Source organism: Sarcophilus harrisii, chromosome 2 (assembly GCF_902635505.1).
Source record: "Sarcophilus harrisii chromosome 2, mSarHar1.11, whole genome shotgun sequence".
Classification (NCBI taxonomy): Eukaryota; Metazoa; Chordata; class Mammalia; order Dasyuromorphia; family Dasyuridae; genus Sarcophilus; species Sarcophilus harrisii.
In genome coordinates this window covers 444,521,337-444,532,488 of record NC_045427.1, presented here as the reverse complement: position 1 = coordinate 444,532,488, position 11,152 = coordinate 444,521,337, and positions in this window count along the sequence as shown.

Sequence of the window (11,152 nt, the reverse complement as noted above, 5' to 3'; positions counted from 1 at the left end):
ACAATGTACTACAATCAGAGGTTTGTGCAGCACATTCTTTGAGAATGACATCAGAGAAGACAATGGCATCATTCCCACAATCTGATCCCAGTCTCAGATCAGTCCCAGTCAGTCTTCTGACAGAACTGGTTTTGAATCCCAGTTCTTATTCCCATGAGAAACTTGCTCTCTGTGACCCTCAGCTCACCTTTTGGTGAAATGGGAAGAACAATACTCTTCTTAGATATTTCATAAGGTATTTATGAGGTAAGTCAATTGTAAATATTTAAAATATGAATAAGAATTAGGAAAGCATTTTTTAAAACTACATTCTCAAAATATTGCATGGTTTTAAGTCTGGTTTTTTTCCTCTCAGAAAAAATAATGTTCTATGAAGGAAAAATTCTATCCCTGCTAATCATATTAACTGAGATAATTTTATAGGTAACAATGAAGGCTTGATGAATGGGTATATTATTTGCTCTCTTAAAACTAACTTGACAAAGATCAAGTTTTTTTTTTAATCTTTTAAAAGTGACAGGTGTACACATATCAGTCCTATAATTGTTCACACTTAAACTTTAGTCTGTGAGCTCCTGGAGAAGAGGGACTCGGCTTCTTCCTCTCTTTGTATTCTCAGTATTTTATAGAATGCCTGACACATAGATGGTGTTTATCCACTAACTGATTGTGAATGGTGAATATGGGAAAGGCTCTGGATTTGGAATCAGCGCTTCACCTGGGTTTAAATTCTATGTCACTTAATATACTTAATTGACTTGGGCAAATCAGGACTACTCAAATCTAGGTAACTAGTCAATAGAATGAAAGATCCCTGAGGTCCTTTCCAGCTCTAATATTACTATTTCTGAAATCCTTCTCAGTGCTAACATTCCAAGTCCCATATGCTACTACCCTGTTCACTCACCAACTTTTTATGATACTAAGCAGAAGTTTAGGTTATATTATGGTATAAGAATGGACTGCCCCCAAGATATTGGCACTTTAGCCTGATCTGAAGGATTACCATTGATACACAACTTGAGTATTTCATCTGGTGATACTGAGCAAGTTTCTTAGTCTACTAAAATATGAGTTCCATTCAACTTTTTTTCCAGTCATTATAGAAAAGTTTCTTCCAAATTTTAAATTTTTAAAATTTAAATTTAAAAATTTAAAATATTTTTAAAATTAAAATTTAAAAATTTAAAAAATTTTTAAAATTAAAATACTATCTATTTTTATAGGAGTCATCATGGAATTATGCCTCCTGGTAAGTGGGAAAGGTTGTTTGTTTTTTTACATATATTCTAGATTACAGCCAAGTTTGGTCAGTGAGATGATTTTAATGGTGGCAATGTGGTATAGTGGGAAGAACTTAGGATTTGGGATCAAAGGAGCTGAGTTCAAATCCTGACATTGCTACTTATTGAACAAGTCACTTCTCATTTCTGTGCCTCAGTTACTTCTATGTAAAATGAAGAGGGGCTAGACATAATGATCTCTAAGGTCCCTTCCACTTCTAAGTGTATGAGCCTACAACTCAGCCTATGGCTCCAAGTCAGGTGAACATGAGAAATACCACTGAGAGCAGCAATGGAAACAACTGTAGATCGGAGAGCAGATGGTCATGCTGCCCACCTAGGTATGAAGGCTCATCATAAACCAAGGTGTTTGGTATTTGGTGAAGGGGAAGACAGGGCTTCGTGTGGCAATGGATTCCTCAAAGACTGGCTAGTTAGCCATTGTGGAATGCTCAAGGCTTAGTTATTCACTGTACTTGGTTGGCATTTGCCACCATACATGGACCTCCTAAAACAAATGATCATAACCCTCTCTATGTTAATTTCATAGAAGTTCTGCTTTTTAAACCAGAATCCCCTCAGCATGAGCTTCTGATCCTCAAAACATCCCCAGAAGGCAGGTAGGGGCAGGAGAAGGGGAATTATTATCTCCGTTTTGGAGACAGGCAAACTGGCGCTCAGAAGCCGTGAATTATTTGACCATGTTCAGATAGTAAGGTAATGGATGGGGTAGAGAGCAGGAATCCAAGTCTCCTGCTCCGAGTGAATAGTTTCATTTGCCAACAGGATTGTAGAGGTATTCTTTGATCCAAAGGATGGAATCGTTTCCCATTACATCCCATGCCCTCTGCTTCATTCACTAGCTTTACCTTCTGTTTGTTCTTAGGAAGAAGCCAGACAAATTCTTCAACACAAAAAGCCTTACTCATCACCCTGGCTTGCCTCCAAGTAAGAATCAAATCTTTTCTGGTACATCAAGTAGATATCCTCCTGACTTACTTAATTATGAGGTTTACAGTTAGCAACAGCATGGCAAGTGTTCCAGATGTGAGTGTCTACTGAGGGGCAAAATTCTTTGAAGCCTTTATTTTATTCTTCTTCCCCAAAAGGTCTTGTATACAAAAGGAAGCTCTGATAAGGATCAGGCACAGACAGTGAGAAAGTTGACATATTTGACCTTATACCTAGAGGCCTGTTTTACTGGGAAAAACAGGCCTTCCGGATCTGTTTGGAAAATAAAATAAAATTCATTTGCCATAAGAGGATGTTTATTTATATCTCTGGCCCTTGTCCTAAAGCAAAGGATATGGAGTTGGAGGTGGGAAGAGGAAGACAAGATCCAGACGAGTGGAAGGATGGAAAATTCAGAATTTTCTTTAGACAGCTTATTTCCTGCTTAATTGTATACATTCACACACACACACACACACACACACACACACGTGTGTGTGTGTATAAATACATTACTATGTATAATGAATACAAATACATTTATAAATATATATACACTTAAAGTATATCGACATATGTATTATATATGATTACATATGTGTATAATTTTTTTTTGATAAGGCAATTGGGGTTAAATGACTTGCCCAGGATCACACAGCTAGGAAGTGTTAAGTGTCTGAGACCAGATTTGAACTCAGGTACCTCCTGACTTCAGGGCTGGTGCACATGCATATCCACTGAGCCACCTAGCTGCCTCCATATATGTGTGATTACAAGAGGGACTGTATCTATGATTTGATTGGTTAGAAAACTTCCAAGTAAGAAAACTTTCTCTACCAAACACTGCAACACAATCTTAGAGAGTTGCCTGTGATTCCAAGAGGTTAAGTGCAGAGCCAGTATGTGTCAGAAATAAAATATACTCAAGTTCACCTAGCTCTCTGTTTGTCTGTCTATTCCTCTGTCTCTCTGTCCCTTTCCCTCTCTCTCTCCTGCCTTCTGTCTCTCCTCCCTCTGTCTCTGTCTCTCGGACTCTGTCTCTTTCTCTCTCTCTCTCTCTCTCTCTCTCTCTCTCTCTCTCTCTCTCTCCTCTCTCTCTCTGTCTCTCTCTCTCCATATAAATGTGTGTGTATATATGAACTTTAAGAAAATTAAGCCCCCAAAATTCAATTAATCAAAAAAAAAAAAAAAAAAAGGTAAAGTAAGGCACAATTATTTAACAATAACAGTATGGGGCTTTGCACTTGTAGCATGTCATCTAATTTTTGAGGCAGACATTAGTCTGCTGAGACTAAGAAGTTAAGAGTTTTTGGCTAAGGTAACCCAGCTAGGAAGAACAAGGAGGTGAGAAAGGACAGAAAGAAGAGTACTGGCTAACTTTTACTATGGATGTTTCCAAATTTTTAATTGAGGATGAAGGTAGGTTCATACAGGAAATTTAAAGTTCATGAGACTCAAACCTAAATCAGACCTTAGACATAATTTAATGCCAGATACCTTTACTTTACTTACATATGACATACATTCTAAGTCCCAAAGAGATTAAATGAAACTTGCCCAATATCCTAAAGCTTATAAATAACAGCGCTCAAGTATTCCAACTCCAGTCCCAGAGCTCTTTTCATTACATCATCTGTCTTGTGATTACCCTTCATTTTTTGCCTCTCCATTTCTTCATATGGAATAGAAATCTGTCTCCCTAAAACTATAACCCACTGATTCAAATTCTGCCCTTGAAAGTAGGTATTTGAAGACAGGCTCCCTCTTAAGTCCTCTTTTCTCCAAGACTAATTTAGTCTGTTGTTTCAGTAGATATGTTTCAGCATGTTATAATTTCCAGGCTTCTCACCATGCTTTTGGATGAACTTACCCTCTTCTGAAATTACCTCCATTTGGTTACTATTCTTTTTAAATTTCCCATAACTGGTCAACAACATTGTAGATGGGGACAAAGGATCAGGGGATTATCACTGCTCTTACCACAAACACGATGCCTCTATTATCTCAACCCAAGAATACATTAGTTTTTGTTGTTCTTTTAACTACTAGGTCATACTGTTGACTCATTTAGAGCTGCTGAAATTCTTAGGGTTTCCTTTTCAAGATGATTAAGTTCAGTTTTTGAACATGTTTGAGTTTATTTTACCTCTGTTAACTTTCATCTTGTTAATTCCCTCAATGAAACTCTAGTCTATGTTTTCCCATAAATTCTCCAGTTTGGGTCTCTCCAGTATGTTGGTGGCTCCTCATTTTCTCTAGATACTACAAGACCAATGGAGTGTATAAACTGTCTTTAGTTCATTCCCTATTATTGTTAAGTGATAAGCCCATCTTCCTTTTGGCTTAAAATTTTTGATGACATCTTTTACTCTCCTTCTTACTTTTACTCTCCTTGTTTATAATATCTACCTCTACCATGTGCCTTGGATAATTCTCAACTTAAAAGACTTCAGTGACTCTAATATTGTATGGCTTAGAGCCAGACATCATTAGCTATCCTTCCCAGCATCCAAAATTTGGCAAGTATGCCTTCTGGGTCTCTACATTCAACTTATTGATAGTTTAACCGTTGGCTCAAAGGACCAGTTGTGTGGGACTCTGTTTTCATTAGTAGAATTGATTTCTCAATGCTGTTTGCTTGCATAAAGTGTGGGTGGTGTTGGTAAGAGTTAGAGAGAATACAAAACTAAGTTCTTTCATATTTCAGCCTCAAGAGATAATGTTCCAACCTCTCTTCAGGTCACTAAAGGGAGAAAAAGAACCTGAAAAGACCCTGACATATGGAGGACCTGGAAATATCTAATATATTTCCATCCCCAGCGTGCTAGACTAGAAATTTCAGGAAAATTCTCTTGGGTGAAATCTGAAACTCTCTCTTAATTGAGCTGAGTTATCTCCTTCTCAATGAGAAAATTCCTTCACTCTCTATTATCTGGTATATATTCTCTGTATACTTTTCTCAAACTTTGGTTTGCTATTTGTTTGGACAAATGGGCTTCTTGTCTATTTGCTGATTGTATACATTGCAGAACTGGCATTTGGTTGGAAGTCAAGTCTTGAATATATGGGGGCATTTCTTTCCTACTAAACAATGGTAACAAGGAATAGAGATTGAACCCCAAAATTATATTCCCTAAACTATTAATATTTTAGGGAGCAGATTCTATCTCAGTATCCTGTTGTCCAAGAAGAGCAGTAACAGTCTCTGGACTCAACCTCTCCTTTCCTTCCTGGCAAGAATAAATGTCTCCCTTTGAGGAAGGTGAGGGAAAAAGACGCTAAAGATGTTTATTCTTGTCTCCCTATTAGCTACATCTAGACAGATCCATGGAGATACACATAACCCATGTGTCCATATGGAAAAAAAATAGGGCCACAGCCCCCTTACAAAATAAAGTGTTGAATGGGACAGAGCTACAGCTATGACATGCCCCAGTTGATTAATCTACGGATACCAGTGTGGAAGCATATCTTCCAGGAAAATAAACATTCATTACCTTGATTATTTGAATTCAAAATAATGGTTCTTATGGTTCTCATTTCTAAAGTCTTCAAAATTTTACAAAATATTTTTTTCATACAACTGGTCACTCACCAACCAAAACGACTACTATGTGTCAGACATTGTTTTAATGCTGGAAGGCAGATACAAGTATTACCACCACCATTTTAGAAATTAGGGAAAAATAAAGGTAAAGACATATGATTAAGCTGGGAAGTAATAGAACCAGAACTTGCAACTAGATTTTTGAAATCATAGTTTATTTTTGCTGCCTTTATTTCCTAATCTCTAAATGGGATGAACTCATCTCATCAGAATGTGGCCTCAGCCTATGCCCTAATTGTGACTAGAGACTTTGTAATAACAAGTTGAGCTACAGCTAAAAGCTGCAGGTGTTCCATTATCTTAGATAAACTTATTACATTACCCTCCTGTTCCCCCACCCTAATACGGTAAAGAGTGTGTTATTGAATAGCATTCTTTGGTAGATTTTCCTGTCAGAATGGGAGTCTGGACTCCCAGCCAATGGGAAGAAGGGCCAGGAAAAGGGCTTCTACATTAAGGTCTATATAATCTTGTGTTTTGCAGTTTATGCTGTGCACTCCTTTACTGACAACACCTTGTCTGTTGGAAGTTGCGCTTTCTCATGAGATTATAATAAATCCTTTTTTGCTTTTCTACCTTGAGAATCTCTAATTTTAATTCAGGCAGGGGATCATAGTTGTCTTCCACATCTCTCTCTTTCTTTCTTTTTTTGAGGCAATTGGAGTTAAATGACTTGTCCAGGATCACACAGCTAATAATGTCAAGTATCAGGTCCTCTTGACTCCATGGCAGGTGCTCTATTCACTGCCTCATGGTTATCTTTTTTGCATTTTTGACATTGTTCATAGCTCCTTCTTCTTGAATATCATCTCCTCTTTGATTTCCATTGCTCTGCTCTGTTGTAGTCTTCTACCCATCTGATCATTTTCTCTTAATGTTTTTTAGTCCAATAGCCTTATCTTCCCTCCTAAATCTTCTCTTACTCCCTACTTCCTTGTATCTGTTGATAGAACCATCATCCTTTCAATCATCCTGTTCAATATCTTCTGTTTCTCTTTTCCCTTCCTCATTCCTAACACTCACCTTTCATCATTTCTACTTCCACTACATTTCTTGAATCAGGCTCCTCATCTTCATTTAAAAAAAATATTATCCTAATTTATATCCTTACCATGACATGCTTAAACTATTGTAATAGCCTTTTTAATTCCCAGCCTCCAGTTTCTACTTTTACCAGTTCATATATTATGCATTTTATTAAACCAATCCCAACCACACTATTCTGTTAAAAATTCTTCAGTGAACCTTTACTGTCTCTTATTCTCACATTTAATTCCTTGTTGGTAGAAGTTCATTGCAGTCTGACTTCAAGTCCTTTACTCTTTCCCACTAAGTTGTATTGCTTAGATGGGTTCATAAGATTTTAAAACTGTAAGGCAACTAAGAAATGTGCCAATGTCACATTCACATGATAGTAAACCAAGAAGGATTGGTAGCTTGTAGAAATAGACATTACTAGAAAATTAGACTCATCTTCTCCAGGCTGCCTCATTTTTCATCAAATCCTCTAATCATATTGAGTATATATCTTTTAAATATTGATCTCTATTCTATCGCCTCTTCCTCTATAAAACAGTGGATTATAGTTGAGGAAACAAGATGGATGGTAGTTTTTTTTTTTTTTTTTTTTTAAGAGAATCAGTCACAGAGATTGATGTCTTAAGGGCATATTACTAATTTTGGATCTGAATGGGTATTTGGGCATCATTGAAAAGTGACATCTCCAAGCGTTTATTAAGCAAGAATCAAAACCTACATAACCTATATAAGATTGCTTGTATCTTGGGGAGAGGGAAGGTAAGGAAAATAGGGAGAAAAGAACATTTGGAACTTAAAATCTTACAAAAATCAGTTGAAAGTTGAAAAAAAAAGTTGAAAGCTATATATAATTGGAAAAATAAAATACTACTGAATAAAAAAAGAAACAAGATCTACTCACTACTGTTGATTTTAGTCATTGTTACTAACTTCTTTTAAATCTAAAAAGAATAACTATTTTCCATTTCTCTAAAGTGATAAAGAACATAAATTATAGATGCATTACTGATAAGGACCTTTGTTCTGTAAATCTTTTCTCCCCTTATGGGTTGGCACCTGGTTCTGGTTAGATAATGGTGAGGTGGCCATGATAACTGAGAGTCAGGAGGTTAGGTAAATAGGAGACATACTACATAGAAATATATTATCATATTGTATTTATATTATATATTATATTATTTATTTTAGCATTAATGCTATATATTTACAACATTGTAGTTAGAAATACCTATTTTATTAGATAAGTGTATATATGTATATGTATACACACATATATGAATAAAATATATGCTATCCACACACACATACACTTTAGCTCCAAGTGAGCACCTAGAAGAATAATTAACCAGCTACTAGGGAAGACTCTGACTTAGCCACTCAGCAAACTGATCAAGCATACCTACACATGGGCATCCCCATCTTGACAACAGGAGACATTCAGAGGCTGAGTTTTAAACCCCATAGATTTAATTTTCCCTAAATGGCCTTGCTGCTCTCAGCTAACCATTTTAGGATTTTACCTCATTCAGGACTCTTTCATTCCTACTTAACATGGTTTATTTTAGTCTTTCTTCCATAGGAGCCAACATTTCAAACATATCCCTTGCTACACTTTTTACTTTCAGGAAGGATGTAACAAAAGAATCTCTGCACCAAAAGAAGCCTACCTGTTAGACTAGTTTAATCTTGAGTAAGGACAAAATCTCTGCCATATAGGAAATGGATACAGGGACCAAATCAAAATGAGATGGTAAGTTTGTTTCATGGCATCAGCCTGGGGGAAATTCCAAATGTTGGGGGAGAGAGGCTGGATTTTTTAAAGTCTCTGTCACTTTTCAAACACTCTGACTTATTTAAAAAGAAAGAAAGAAAGAAAGAAAGAAAGAAAGAAAAGAAAGAAAGAAAGAAAGAAAGAAAGAAAGAAAGAAAGAAAGAAAGAAAAAAAGAAAGAAAGAAAGAAAGAAAGAAAGAAAGAAAGAAAGAAAGAAAGAAAGAAAGAAAGAAAGAAAGAAAAGGGAAAAAAAGCAACTTCAAGCCTGAGTTCTTATGTAAATTTAATGAAAAAAAATTTGGTATACTTTTCTTCTTTCCATATAGAGTGGAGTGGAAAAAGTCAAAGAATTTATTTAGAAGTAACTATTATTACTGCCCTTTTATAATTGAGAAAACAGTCACTCAGAGAAGGTTAATGACTTAGTCAATGTCACAGCTGACTGTGTCACTGAACCAAAATGCAATTTCAGGTCATTATCATCATTGAAGTCGTCATCTCTTTCTCCTCTCTTCTTCCTCTCTTCCTCCTCTCTTTCTCCTCCATCTCCTCCTTTTCTTCTCTTCTTTCTCCTTTTTCTCCACCTCCTTTTTTCCCTCCTCCTCCTCTTCCTCCTCTTACTTCTCCTTCTCCCCGTCTTTCACCTACTCTTCCACCTCCTTCTTTTCCTTTCTTCCTTCTCCTTTTTTCTTTCTCCTCTTTCTCCTCACCTTGTCCTCCTCATCTTTTGATATCAAGTTCTGTGTTTCTTCTCCCCATGGCCTTTGTCTACCTAGCAATGGTTTCTTTGCATCTTTTACCAGCAAATGTTTCTATCCTTTTATTTTTCTCTGTTGGAGAAAAGGGATGAAAGGGATGAAAGGGATGAAAATAAGACAGAACTGGTGAATTCAAAGGAAATCTGGGTTATTAAATGGAAATTCTATTTGACTATGAATTCCTGCCTGATGTATATATGTCATTTCTGATTTATAGTAAATTATATGAAAATTATATGTTTTAAACCAAGTATCCTTGAATTTACAGAAAAAGAAATGAAGGCCCAGAGAAATTAAGACAATTGAAATTTTATAGCTAGTTTGTGGTAGAGTGACAATCAGAGAATTTCCAAATGAAAATGATTACAATTAGCCTAACCCCTCCATTTTATAAATGAGGAAGCCAAAACCCAGAGGGGTTAAGTGACTGACTTACCTTTGGTTTCTAAGCACCAGGTAATACAGCCAGGTTTTGAACTAGCTAGTACCCAACCCTAAATCTAATACTAATTTCATTACCTCACTGCCTCTCTGATAAAGCCTAGCTTTCCTGACAGCCTTGGTAGAAGCAATAAAAAGATTTACTTTGAGAGGGAGGAAGCACTTAGATTGAAGCATATTTTTTCACTTTTTTTTTTTTTTTTCCCTCACAACATAGCTAATATGGAAATATATTTTGTATGACTTTACACATATAACTGATATCATATTATTTGCCTTCTCAGTAGGTTGGGGAAGAGCTGAAGAGAGGAAGAGAATTTAGAACTCAGAATTTTTAAATTTGAAAATTCAAATAAGTAAAATGTATTTTAGAAAAAGAAAAGGAAGAAAAACTTCATGAAAATAGTAGAGAACTTAGGAATCTCAAGTATCTGAGGGATGTGACAAAAATAAAGACCTTGATGTTCTTTTTATCCTCTTTTTCTCAATATATTCCCAAAGCCTACATGAATTTTTTGTTTTGGAATGTGAACCAGTTTTGAAGCAAGCTTCCATGTTAATGTGTAAAAATAACTAGAAGTGGCAAGTGCTTCCTTTATAACCACAACCATGGTTTCAAATAAATAGCTTAGAAACATGAGAAAAGATATAACTGATGTCTCCTGAGGTCTTTCCTGGGGAGATCATGAGGGTAACTATTCTAAGCTGTCTGTTTTGTTGTCTGGAAAATGGCAAGGCTATGGTTTGTACTCAAGCTTCCATTGTGATAGGTTTTTAGGGGGTGTAATTCCAAATTATACTTAATTTGGTGGCCAAAATCAGCCCCCATCTATGTAAAAGTGGTTTTTTTTTTCACTTTACTTTCATTTTGCATGTTTGTTTTTGGGTTTTTGCTGAGACAATTGGGGTTAAGTGACTTGCCCAGGGTCACACAGCTAGGAAGGGTTAAGGGTGTAAGACCAGATTTTAACTCAGATCCTTCCGACTTCAGGGTTGGTACTTAATCTACTACACCAACCTATCTGTCCTTGCATGTTGTTTTTTCAACAAAGAACGCTTAGACATCTTAACTATGATAGACTGGTATGCTCCAATTGTGTGGGAAGGCTCTTGTATGAGAAAATACATCATTAAAGCATCATTACAAAGAATAAAATATCACCATGGGCCTTTTTTTGGCCTTTGGAAGAAAGGTGCAGAGAATAACTGCTTTCTTTTTTTATATATCTTGAATATCAGACCTTTAAAAGAGAGATATATTGCAAATTAGGTATATAAGGTTCAGAAGGAATTTGAAGACAAT